The sequence below is a fragment of the Tyto alba genome, unplaced genomic scaffold (genome assembly GCF_018691265.1).
Source record: "Tyto alba isolate M040663 unplaced genomic scaffold, T.alba_DEE_v4.0 Super-Scaffold_16, whole genome shotgun sequence".
NCBI classification, from domain to species: domain Eukaryota; kingdom Metazoa; phylum Chordata; class Aves; order Strigiformes; family Tytonidae; genus Tyto; species Tyto alba.
Genome location: NW_024881278.1, coordinates 12035976 through 12049508, shown reverse-complemented (window position 1 = coordinate 12049508; position 13533 = coordinate 12035976). Strand labels below are relative to the sequence as shown.

Sequence of the window (13533 nt, the reverse complement as noted above, 5' to 3'; positions counted from 1 at the left end):
AAAAAAAAAAGGGGGTAATTAGGTATTTGAGAGGTATACAGTGACAAAATGCAACATAAAAGAAAGTTCTTAGAGATTAAATAGTACAGAACATTTATTTTGCCTTTCCTCTGATAATTTTCCTTGCACTGTCCTGCTTCTTCCTTTCAGTTTTTTCTAATACGTATGCCAAAAACTGTGTTTCCAGTGAACCAATTCAGACAGGTTGAGTAGATATCTAAGGGAGCAGTCTTTGGTAAATCAAGTAGGATCGTATAGGTAGAACTAGAAATTAGTGGCACAGGCTGAACATCCCTTTGTAACTGAGAAGCTTTACTTATTCAATCCCACAGGAGCAGCATGGCAACAGGGATGTGACATACTGTTTATTTAGGGGGATGTGCCAGAAATTGTGAAGTGCAGATCAAGTCTTGTGAAAGAAAATCAGACCAATTGGAATCTTGTCTAATGTTTTTTTAATTAACTTAAGACTCAATCTCTTATTTCTAGAAAGGAGTGCTTGCGGGAATGGAGGCGCTTGGATACAAAACCATCTTCCAAACAATTTGGAATTCACTCTGATAAGAGTGATTTTGACTGAGCTTTATTTCTAGCTAAATTTTAAAGATTCCAGGCAATACAAACCTGTAAGAACTGAAAAGAAAGAGGAAACTCCTGCTGGTTTCTGATTGCTATATATTGCACTAGTCAGTCCAGTTACTACAATATATGAGCATCTGTCTTTAATGCGTGTAGCTTCAAAACTTCTGTACAACTAAAATGGTTTTAAAGACCAAAATGAACTTCTTAAAAACCACTCAGTGTGAGAACCCATTCCTAAGAAGAGTGTGCCTACATATAAGAGGTGAAGATATACTGCAATATGCTGTTCTTTTCAGATTTTTTTTATTTATAAATTATGTCTTTCCCAGGCATAGAACCAGCACAAAACCAAATATAAAACTCATATAATAAGCTGATAAAAAGCGGAACATCTTCCACGACCCTTCAATCTGCCAGTTCTTATATTTTTCACCCACTTACACTGTTCTCAATACATCTTTTTGCCTGGGGAAAAACACAGGATTTATAATGTACCAAGAGAGCAAAAAATCTCAATCCTTGACACACTAAGGTGCAAGTTTCAAGTAAAAGGATCATCTCTTAACCCATCCTCATCCGCATTTATTTTAGTCTAATCTACTCAGATTTTATGTATTTTTAGATTATCATCATAGTATTTGAGCGTTCCCTCCTACAGCCCACATATGGAAAGAAATACTCTTGTATATGGCTGGTAGATATTCAAGAACAAATGGAGGTCCAGGAGGAATAAGCCCGAATGGCTAATGACATCTTTAATGCTTGCAAGCATTTGCTCAAGATGCATCAAAGTTCTGATCTTGCATCACTAAGGTCCAGGCCTTAAGTCTGAGTGCTGCTGAATGATAAATGAGGAGCAAAATGCACACATGTTTTCAGTTCCCCTAAAGCTACAGTGGAAACTTCTAGCTGATCTTACATGCTATCGTGAGGTGTCTGGGGGAAGAGTCAGGAAGGAAGGGCAGATTATGTGATACAAACCCCATTCACTTATGTATTTAATAAAGTACACACAAGGAGTATCTGTGCCTTGGTTTCAGAAATGCCTGTGAAGCTGCTATGAGGATGCTCATCAGCAAGGGCAGGGGGTCTCTGTTCAGTCCCTCTCACAGAATGGGCTACATGGAAAAGTTATGTCCAGTTAGGATAAGGAAGAGAGATGTAGAATACAAATCCACAGGAACTTTCATTGTTCATGGAATAATTATTAGGCCTTGCATGATGTTGGCATGCAAATACTGGATTGAATATATCTAGCATTTTTAATAGGCTGCAAATCTGTGAAAGAAGCAGCCCTATCCAGTCATTTGCTTAACCAGACTTGAAAAAAAGATGAAGTTGGGCTCTGTAATGCCATGCTGACAAGCAATATAATATTCTTACTTGTCTTTTAATCCTCTTCTTTCAGGTGTCTAATCTAGTGCTTCCCCTATTAACTTTCCCACTTCTTTCCGTGCAGTACATCAGAGGGCACTGTACCTCTTGTCATATTTCCAGTTTATAAGAGGGCAGAGGGAGCACAAAGTATCTACAAGATACTATAAGAATCTTTCATCTTCATTTCTAAATTCTGTAATTTCTTTAGAGTATGTAGTCTCTTTCTTTCTTGCCACCAGAAACAAGATCTTATTTGAATGTCAAACAGGGCCTTAATGAATCCCACAAGATAATCATAGCAGCAGCTGTCCAAGTTAGTTTCTCTAAATAATTCTGTATGATCTTCATTTAAGTTTTTAAGTGCTAACTCAAGAGTTTGCCTTTTCCTTCCTCTCACACACCTGCTTGAAAACAGGGATGTTAATCTACTAGTTAAGGCTTTTTAAGTGCTTCACCTTAGACTCAGATTGTGGTGCTGAACACTGAGCTTCTCAAATGTGCCAACTGAAATGGAGGACATAACCTTGAGGAGTGAGGCACTGCTGAGTAGCCAATATTGCAATCATGATATTGTTGATACGAATATTTAGAAATGTCTTGAAATAACATTAGTTACAATTCAGCCAAGGTTGGCGTCTCTAGAAGGATGGTTACTAAATAATCTTAAGCTTTACTAACTTGGTTCGGCAGAATATGTGTCTTAGGGGTTTATTACATTTCTCTAAGGAAGCACTGAGCACATACAGTGTTTTTCTTGTACTCTGCCCTTTAAAAGTCTCTCATAGAAAGAAGGGCAAATTGAAGTTTTGTTGACTTGTCTTCTAACATCTGTGTGCTCTGTGCATCACTAGCAGATGCTTATGCCTTCCTCTTGGGCATAAAAGAAGTCTGGGGCTATTCTAAATTTGAATCACTTTATTCGCACATAGATACCAGTCCCAAAATGAGGATGTGCAGCCAACATGCAAGGCAGTTCCTTCATGCAGGAATCCTAGCCCAACATCTCTGTCTGGTTCCCAAGAGACAACTCTAACACCAGAACTGATTTAACAAGAGGCGAGGCAGACAGCCAATTTTCAGGCTGTTCACATTGCCTCCTCTTCTTCTGAGTCTGCCAAGGTACAAAGTCCTTGCATAACCCAAAGACTGAACAGCAAGATAGCAGGTCTCTAAGACATGAAAACCTGCTTGCATGCTGTAAAGGTAACATTAGAAGATTTTGTAGTGATGCTACGTGGTGGTGCTTCCCATTACGATATGCCTTCTTATCTGTTTACAGAAAAGGTAACTGCAAAGTTTAGAGCTTTACTTTTGACCAGCATTTCTGCAGTTGGGTTCTTATCCAAATTATTTGTGTCTGCAAAACAAGGATAGGAATCAGCTTTCTCACGGTACACTGATACTTTTTCCATTTATCTTTAAAAAGTTTTCAGTGTGTTTAGTGACAGGCTTGTTCTCAACAATTTTCATTCCCAGCCTGATCAGTTACACAAACGGGGACATTTTTACTTCATGAACCTCATTTTTCTTCCATCAGTTACTGTAGGTTCATGCTGACATCTTGTAGGGCATCCCTCAAGGCTACTGTGTTTCACACATGTTTTTCTCCAAAGAAAAGAAGGATTTATATTTTTTTTAGTAGCTCAGAGCTGGATGTCTCTAGTTCTGCTGCACCTTTTCCCTTCAATTGTTTCAGATTTGCAAGTAAGATGCCACTAGTAACACAGGAAGGCTGCAGTCACTTCCAGCCTGTTCTCAGCACTGCCTACAGACTGATGCAAATTGGCACATTTAAAGCCCAGGCAGACAGCAGCTGTGTAATCCAGTGGCATTTCCTTCTAAAATCTTCTGCACAGAAGAGGATCTTGAAAGGAACATGAAATGAAGTAACAGTTTGGGGAGAAATCCAATTCCAACCCCAGAGGCAGTACTACACTAGGCAATAAATCTTCTTGTCTGTATCTACAGAAAGAATAAGACACTCCTGGCTTGCTAGCTCTGTCTCTACAGCCGTGCAGGTGTCTGCAGACCTGCTGCCCCTCTTATCTATATCAGGAACCTATTTGACCATGCTGCAGTTCCCTTTCAGCATATGCTTCAGGTTTTCTTTTCCATGGAAACCAGGACACAGACAAAGAAGGAGGATGGGAGAGATGGTATGTACCTTATTTCAACCTGACATGGCTTTAGGACATGAGCAGAAAACAACACCAGAGCCAGACACTGCTCTATTTTTTTTAGCTTGCTAGGTATCCAGTAGTTTCAGACAATCAGACAGTGTCTGATGTGAAAAACAAGCTCAAAAATCTGGAAGCATCCAATACATACAGAAAAGTACCTACTAAACTGGGGGAAATAGAGACTTAAAACTAGTTGCTGTTGCAAAGTCACAGACAGTTACATAGCTTCAAGGTAGCAAAGCCTCCCATCTAATTCCAACACAATCTGTCACTTGGCTTTGAAAAAGGCAGAGTGAACAATAGTCATTCAGTAGCAGAAAACATTGATATCTCTTGTGCTGGCACATCAGTATTGGAAGGATGATTTCTATGTGATTTCATTCCTGAGATCCCAGTGGGGTTTTTCTGAATTATTCCTTTTCAATAAGAATAGGCCTGCTCCTGAATTTCCCATTAAAACAATGGTTTTGATCAAAAATGCAGTCTCTGCCACATGAGCATCTCTAACACACTAATAACTCTTTCATTGGGAGATATGTGAAAAAATGGTTTGCTTTTAGGGTTGCCTAACCTGTTTACTGTCCTTCAGTGCACTGAGCTACCCCAAAAGGTTGGAGGCTGAGTTGCTTCCCTGTGAGGCCAGTGGGGAGCTGCCCCCCCCACCCTCCAGCTTCCCTGTCCCAACTACTGCTCCAACAGCAAAATGTGCTTTTCTGGCTGGGCTGAGGCAAGGCAATTGTTGTAGGTGGCACATGGCAGTGATGTTTTGGGAGCAGGAGTCCAACACAGGAGGCCAGATCAGAAAGGAGACACAGAAACCCAAGCCACAGCTCCCAGGGACACAGCTTCCCTGCACAGTGAGATATAATTTAACTTTGAGCTGTCTCAAAATAAAAGGATGAAGAATTTTTCTCTCCCACCTTCCTTTTACATCACATGGGTATTCTTCTCTTTACCAGTATCTTTAGACTTTCAGTTCCTCTACTCAACTACAGTCTGTTCTGCTTGTGGGAAAATTTGGGGAAAGGAACTGAAAATGGAAAATATGTCTCCATGTTTCTATCCACCTCTTCCCCCACGCACTTTGGTAAAAAAAAAAAAAAAAAAAAGTGCAGATCTTGTATCTCCTTTTCTTTAAGCCCAGATTGCTTCCCTTAATGCTTTCTCTGTGATTTCATCTAGAATTTTTTATTCAAGAAGAAATAAACCACTTCACATTTAAAAGCCACAAATTGTTGCTTCCATTTTGTCAAAAAGGCTGGGTTCCTTCCAGGTTTAGAAGTATACTAAAATCTGCCAAGTTTTGTCAAACATTACCTTCCTTTAACAAGAAATATTCATACTTTTTGGATTAAAGAGAGGAAAAGCAACCATTCAAATGCCTTCTGTAAGAGGGAAGGTTCTGTATTTTCTTGGGTGCAGACATGGGGGAGGAGGAGTATGGAAAGATAGAATAAAAAAGAAAAAAGCAGACAGAAATACCCAGCTGAGGGCCAATCTGAGTTTATAATTGGTATCATATTCTGCCAGTCTTACTCATGTAGCACAATCTCTGTTGATTTCTGGAGGTTCCTCACAGGCTAAGCTAATGTTTAACATAAATAATCATAGAATCATAGAACGGTTTGGGTTGGAAGGGACCTTAAAGACCATCTAGTCCCAACCCCCCTGCCACGGGCAGGGCCCCCTTCCCCCAGCCCAGGGTGCTCCCAGCCCCGTCCAACCTGGCCTTGAACCCTTCCAGGGAGGGGGCAGCCACAGCTGCTCTGGGCAACCTGTTTCAGTGCCTCACCACCCTCACAGTAAAGAATTTCTTCCTCATATCTAATCTAAATCTACCCTCTGTCAGTTTAAAACTGCTACCCCATGTCCTATCACTACAGTCTCTGATACAGGGTCCTTTCCCACCTTTCCTGTAGCCCCCTTTAAGTACTGGAAGGCCACTATAAGGTCTCCCCAGAGCCTTCTCTTCTCCAGGCTGAACAGCCCCAACTCTCTCAGCCTGTCCTCACAGTGGAGGTGCTCCAGCCCCCTGATCGTCTTTGTGGCCTCCTCTGGACCAGCTCGAGCAGGTCCATGTCCTTCTGATGTTGGGGGGCCCAGAGCTGGACACAGCACTGCAGGTGGGGTCTCATGAGAGCAGAGCAGAGAGGGAGAATCCCCTCCCTTGACCTGCTGGCCACGCTTCTCTTGATGCAGCCCAGGACACGGTTGGCTTTCCGGGCTGCGAGTGCACATTGCAGGGTCATGCTGAGTTTCTTGTCAGCCAAGGCCCCCAAGTCCCTCTCGGCAGGGCTGCTCTCCAGCCACTCCTCGCCCAGCCTGGATTTGTGCTTGGGATTGCCCCAACCCATGGGCAGGACCTTGCACTTGGCCTTGTTGAACTTCATGAGATTTGCACAGGCCCACCTCTCCAGCCTGTCCTCTGGATGTTATGGAATAAGGGTTACCAAATCTTGTCATTGAAAAGTAGGAGTCAGGAAGCTGTTAGCGATTCAACTGCTGTATTCCTGACCGGCAAGCCTGCCTGATTCAGGGTTAATTAACTGATTCCTTAGAGTGGAAGTGTTGTGGAGGAGCATGATCATTACCATTTATATTCATTCTAATATGATGTATTCCAACTCCCCCTCCATCATGTCTTACAGAGAGCGATTTGGTGAAGGAGGATGACAAGTCTTTGTGAAATGATCTCAAATTCTGCCAGAAACTCATAGTTTAAGTTGTATAGCCACACAAGATCAGATACAGTGTGAAAGGCAATAACGCACACATTTTATTTTATTCCAGACTATTTTCTAAGCTTGTGTGATACAAACCCCCACCATTACTGGGCTACTCACTTTTCCTGTCAACCTTTGCTACCTATCTCACTCCAGTGTGTGGGAAAGAAATGTTGATTTGAATTCTGCCATGGTGCCATGCATCTTAATAACATTCTGGAATGATTGGCACAGAATCCGGTTTCTGGGGCTGGATCCAGTCTGGCTGCCAGGAGGCAATGCTGCAGAGAGGGGTACAGCTGTGGTCTGTGAAGGGACCTGGCTACTCTATCTATGTATTCTTTCCTGTGTCTCACAGTGCCTGAAGATGCTAATTTGTTCATACTTTCCTCTGTTCACTAATGTATTCTGTCCTTAAAAATTCAGCTTTTTAAAATAGTAATGTGTATTGTCTATCTGAAAGATTAATCACAAGGAGGTACTTGAGGTGGGATGGCTTTTTCTGGAGAGGTTCCACATCTTGTCAGCTAGTCACTCCGAATGGCAGTTTCCAGTTAGGTCCCTTAGCTTTTGGAAGTGACATTTAGTCTGACATGTGCCAGCTGCACAATTTACCTAGCCCTGCAAAGTGCAAATATTAGCATAAATGCATATTAAGCTACTGTGTGTTAGCTCTTTAGCTGAAATAAAGAGTGGGTGTTCCAGCAGAGGCAAGCAAATAGCACTGATTTGCACTGCCTTGAGGATTTGACCCATTATCACTTTATACACTTTTTAGAGGAGCTAGATAAAGGATTTTCCTGGAACATGGCAAGTAATTGTATGTTTAGGCTGACTAGTAGTAAAGTTGGGGAATCTTTCTCAGAAATTGTTCTCCTGGATAGCTGATTCCTCAGGTAAGAGCTACTTATTTAGTTCAATCATTCATCCTAGGCCTGTCTCTCAGGTACATCCTCCTTCTCAGCTATCTCATCTGAGTAGACTTTGAAGAACAGGTCTGACGATCCAGGATGATCTGTGTGTCTGACCAGTCTGTCTTTCGAAGGAGGTCCTGGACCAGCTGCATCCACGCCATGCCAAGCAGAGCCCCCGGCAGCAGCCCTGCACCTCACTCCATGCATGACTGTATGGAAAAGGTGCAAAAGTCACTCCAATGCTTTCTGGAAAGCTCTGGTGTTACTGCACAAGTGCAAAGCAATAGCAATGCATGGGAAATAACACCAGTATTTCCAGAAAACATCAAGCTTCCCACTCAAAGGTGATGCACCTGCTCTGTGCCCACAGTGTGCTGGGGTCAGGGCCACATGCTGAGCACCCTGTCTGCTGTGGTAGCCCCAGCAACTCCCCAGTAGCTCCTGAAACACTGCTGATGGTATCATTCTGGTCATTGTATTTTTTTAGGAAGCTGATTTTGATTATAGCATAATCTGATCGCTGTTTTCTTGGGTGTTTTTGCCTCTCTAATAAGTATGCTGTGAGTACATCTGCAAGCATTCATATGTTGAGGTAAAATTACTAGTGGTGCTCATCTCCCCCTGTGCTACTGCTGCTACTTCCAGTAAATGCTTATGTGCCTGCATGCCCATGTACAGGCATGGATGCATGCACGCAGCACCTGATCCTGCTTCTTAATTATTTTTAGCCTAATTCCCTACTTGTTCTGCTTCCTGCTGATGAATGAAAAACTGTAGCAGTGCTCTTTCATTTCATCAGCCCTTCCAATGTAGAAATTATGGTAAATTTGAGAACAAGTGAGATTATATTGATAGTTATACCTCCTTCTTTAATTAGCCAACCACAGGATCTGTGGAGACAAGGGAGGGGAATAAGATTTTATCATGGTGAGAGCGCTGGAGGTTCTTCCCTGTCCGTCTGTTCTCACTGAGAGTGAACCCTTTCGTGATGTGTGTTTTATTTACAGCTCCCCTGATTATGCTACATCAATGGTTTCCCTGACCTCGGCTCAATGATTATGCAACAGAGCATTGTAAATTATCTTGTCACCAGAACCTCCATTTAGGCAAGTATAATCACTTCCTTGTAAGAATCCAGGCCTAGTGTACAGAAACAAAAAATCTACTGCATAATAATGAGTGCAGCACACTATTAGGGATGAAAAAGCACCTCTGCCATATGGAAAACTACCACATACGGGTGCTTGGAACCTGAACATCATTAGTTTGTGCAAAGTGCTTAGCAATCTTTGACAAAATGGTGATAAAGTGTAAAATATTATTTTTAGCTGCCTTATGAAATGCAGCATGCCCCATCCTTTATTTAATGCAGTATTGAGTCTCTCTGTGCCTCGCTGCAGTGACACTTGGCAGTCCTGCAATCATTACTTGGCAATGCTTCTGCAGGCTCCATATTGCAGGGAGTGTTCTTCGCCTTATTGGCTCCCTGATCAATGTGACTTGCAGTCTAGTTTTTCTACACCCATGGTAATAAAACATGTAATGCTAGTTCTTTCCAATGCATCAGAGGGGTGAAGTGGAGCGATTGTGTTCTGCTTGCTACAAGCAAATCATATTATGGAGATAAGGAATCAAATGGCCGTTTGTCCACAGGTGTGTATGTGCACACATGTGCGTACTGATTCCTCCAAGGATATGTATCCTCACTTGGCTTTGCTAGCTGGGCTGCAGAGATGTGAAAGAGATTGGGTATGATAGTGATGGCTGTGTCCAGTGAGCTAGAATCAGTTTAAGATGTAGCATATTTGCTAATGCCAAATATGTTCTGCTTGTTTCTCTTCAGCTGAGAACTACTCTTTCCCTTCTTGTGTCTCTGAATAATGGAAAATGTCTCTCCCATAAAAAAACCCTTCGGTATCTCTCTAGACCAACTCATCGACAATTTTCCATTTCTCTCTCCAAAAACTTGAATGTAAAACCTTGGGCTGCTAAATTATTATTACTGTATATGAGGGAATCACACTATCTTGTTCTTATTCCAAAGATTTTACAATTAGTGCTGAAGCACAGTACTTCCTCCTCTCCCTCTCCATAGTAACAGGGGAACTGTTATTTTGGTATATTTGTTAGGAATGTAGTTAGTATTCAGTGAATAAACTCAGAAAGCAATATTTCACATAGAATAATTTTGAATATGTATTTACTTGAATAAGCTGTTGATTTTGCATGAATTCTGCACACTGTTTCTTAGGCAAATATGCTAATGATTGATGTGTGAACATTTACTTTATTTTGGGCTTGTCAGACTAACTAACATAGCGATCCAAATCCAGAAAATTATTTCCTTATGTCTAAAAAACCATAACAATTATAGGAATATTCCAGGGAAGTTGATTACTAATACATCAAACCCTTCTCTATGGATATGATGACTCTGCAGCAATATTTTCAAACAAAATTTAGTTTGCAGTTGTCTCTTGGCATTGGTATTCAATCAAGTCCTCAGCTATATTAGCTGTACCAGGAAACCAATTTAATTAGGATCCTTTCACAGGGTCTCTGTGACAAACACTGTGGACAACATTATGGGCAATGATGCCAGTGGGCAGTGAACTGGGCAGTGCCGGTGGGCAATGGCTATCTCAGCAGGCAATGGGGAGCAGTGGATGTCATCTACCTGAACTTTAACAAGGCTTTTGACAGTCTCCAGTAGCATCCTGGGTGCTGAGCTGGGTACATGAGGACTGGTCAGGAGGATGACGGCATGAATGGAGGATTGGCTGGACCACAGAGCTCAAGGAATAGCGTGCAGTAGGTCAAAGTTGAACTAGAGAGTGGTTACTTGTGGTCTTCCTCAGTGGTCACTACTGGGTCTGACACTATTTAATGTCTTCATTAAACCTGGACAGTGGAATAGGATGGACCTTCTCCAAGTTCACTGATGACCCAAAACTGGGGGAACAGTCAATACACTGAGGGAAGGGCATTGAAGAGGGATCTCAACAGGCTGGAGAAATGTGTTGACAGAAACTTCATGAGGTTCAACAAAGGCAAATGCAAAGTCCTGCACCAACCAAGGAATAATGCCGTGCAACAGCACAGGCTGGGTCCAACTGGCTAGAAAGCAGCTTTGAAGGGAAGGCTCGGGGGTCCTGATAGACAACAAGTTGAACAGGAGTCCATAGTGTGGTCTCATGGCCAAGAAGGCCATCAGCATACTGGCTTTATTAGCAAGAGTGCAGCAGCAGCTATGGGAAGTGATTACGACCTCCTACTCAGCACAGACATGGTAAGACCATGTCTGCAGGGCTGTGGCCAGTTTTAAGCTTCCTACTACAAGGAAGGCATGAACATTTTTACTGTGAGGGTGGTGAGACACTGGCCCAGGTTGTCCAGAGCAGCTGTGGCTGCCCCCTCCCTGGAAGGGTTCAAGGCCAGGTTGGATGGGGCTGGGAGCACCCTGGGCTGGTGGAAAGTGTCCCTGCCCGTGGCAGGGGGGCTGGGACTAGATGGTCTTTAATGTCCCTTCCAACACAAACCGTTCTATGATTCTATACTGGAGCAAGTTCAGCAACAGCCACCAGAATGCTCAGGGAGCTGAAGCATGTGGTGTACAAGGACAGGTTGAGAAAGCTGGTTGTTCTTCCTGGCACAGAAATGGCTAAGGGGGTATCTTATTACTCTCCGTAACAACCTAATAAGTGGCTATAGAGAAGATGGAGCCAGACTCTCAGGAGTGCACAGCAAAAGGGCAAGGTGCAGTGAACACCAGCTGCAGCAAGATAAATCCCAATTAGATATAAGGAGAAGAGCTTCATAGTGAAGATGGTCAAGCACTAGAACAGGTGCTCAGAGAGGCTGTAGACTCTCCATGCTTGAATATATTCAAAACCTACTTGGATAAGGGGCTGAGTAACCTCATCTCACTTCAAAGCTGACCCTATTTTGAGCCCTGTTATGGACCAGAGACATGAAAGCTCCCTTCCAGCTTATTTTATGTTGAGTTTATGGTGAACACTTGTAGTGAATTTTGAATTTGGAAAGTACTCCTTTTATCTGTGTTTTGGATATCTTTCATGTCACAGTAAATTCCACCAGAAAGGCATCCAAAGAATGGGAGTTTTGCCAAAGAAATGAATGCTGAGACTAATTTGTATCATGACAGTCTGGCTATGAATTTATAATTTCATCACTCTAAAAACTGAGTGGTTCCATACCTACAGGTCTCTGTAGCTGAACATTAATCACCTGCTTCTAGGGATGAAAACCTTTTGTTGCTTTAATCTACAAGCTGCTGTGGATGCAAGCTCTGCCCTTTGCTGGCTCTGTGTTTCCAGGCTGCCTGACTGCACTGAGTAGGCTATGCAACACCTCGTATGTATGAACACACGTGACTGCTCGTCAGTGCGACTGCCAAAGAGCCAAGCATACAACCTAAGTGTCTTCCACATCACTTGCATATGGAGAACTATGCAGAGAAGTTCTAATCTGACCTGAGTTTAAGTCAGTGGCAACTATTCTACTGATGTCAATAACAGCAAGATTTCACCATTCCCCTCCCTTGAACGTGTGCGTACAAATCCTAAAGATAATTCACAAGTTTACAGGCAATGTTTAATGCAAGAATAAGCTAGGTAAGCAGATTTATGTAAAAATGCTGATTGTTCACAAGGTTTGCCTTTGTCTTTTTGAAATGTGAATGGAAGGTTGCTTGCAAACTGAATTTAATAGTTCATTCCTGACGATAAAGCTGAAACAACCATTTTGATGCCAGTTTGTATATGGAAGAGTATGTTTTGCACTTTGCTTGGGCATTTCAGTGTCAGGGCATCTGTTCTTCTAAATCTCTGGCTGATGTGCCCAATGAAGCATGCATAAAAAAGTCCTCCAAACTGTTTAAGATTTCTTAAGCCCCCAAATAATATTTTAATTTCTGTGTGTATGTAAATTAAATGTAAAAGAAGAATTAAACTTGGGGGTAGCTACAAGATTTTTCAACATTACTCTACTAATGTAACTGATTGAGTACAAGATGTTTTGCTTGCCATTTCCCGGAATAAAAAAAAATGAGCTGTTTTGTCTTAATGCGCTATTCCAATTATGGTTATAAAATATCGAATCAAGTCTTTCTTTAAAAAAAAAAAAAAAACCAAACCAAAAAAAAACCCCACTTGGAATTAAACAGTTCAACAGAATTAATAATGATTCCAGATGGGCCCGTATTTGGCACTAAGAAGTGTGTGAAAGGAAACATTTTCAACCAGAAGTTTGAATGATTTATAAAAGTCCTTGAAAGATTTTTCACTAATAAAGATGCCCTTTCAACCTCTGCACATTTGGAGCTAACAAAGGAAGTGACACTCATTGAGTGAAAATCTTGGCATTGGTGAAAAACACACATATGTGCACGAGCAGAAGTGCTTGAAATAGTATAATTAAAAGCCAGGTTCTCAACATATTCTCTCTGCCCTATTTCCTTATTAGTAAAAGAGGCAGAGTAACAGTTCCTCACCTTGAAAAGGTACTGAAAATAGGAAATCTTTTGTGGGGTAGATATATATCGTAATACTGATACCTGTATCAACACGTTGAGAATAAAAGCAGCTGCTTCCTGCAAGTTAAACATTTCTCTAGGTCTGGGATTAACAAGACACTGGGCCCAAAAGAGAGAGGTCTATGTTTGACAACAATTCTTTTAGTATCCAATGTTGAGCAGACTCCGGACTACTGGAAATAGCAGAAGGCAGAGTTACAAGC

At 41.9% G+C, this 13533-nt stretch overlaps 1 long non-coding RNA gene across 1 annotated transcript in view; it reads left to right on the top strand.

Annotated features, from left to right (window-relative positions):
• LOC116960816 overlaps positions 1 to 12859 on the top strand; it is a 30845-nt gene extending 17986 nt beyond the window's left edge. The window contains exon 3 of the long non-coding RNA XR_006165052.1: positions 12114 to 12859. This is a non-coding gene — a long non-coding RNA (uncharacterized LOC116960816). The remainder of the gene's footprint in view (positions 1 to 12113) is intronic.
• Positions 12860 to 13533: the final 674 nt, after the last annotated feature.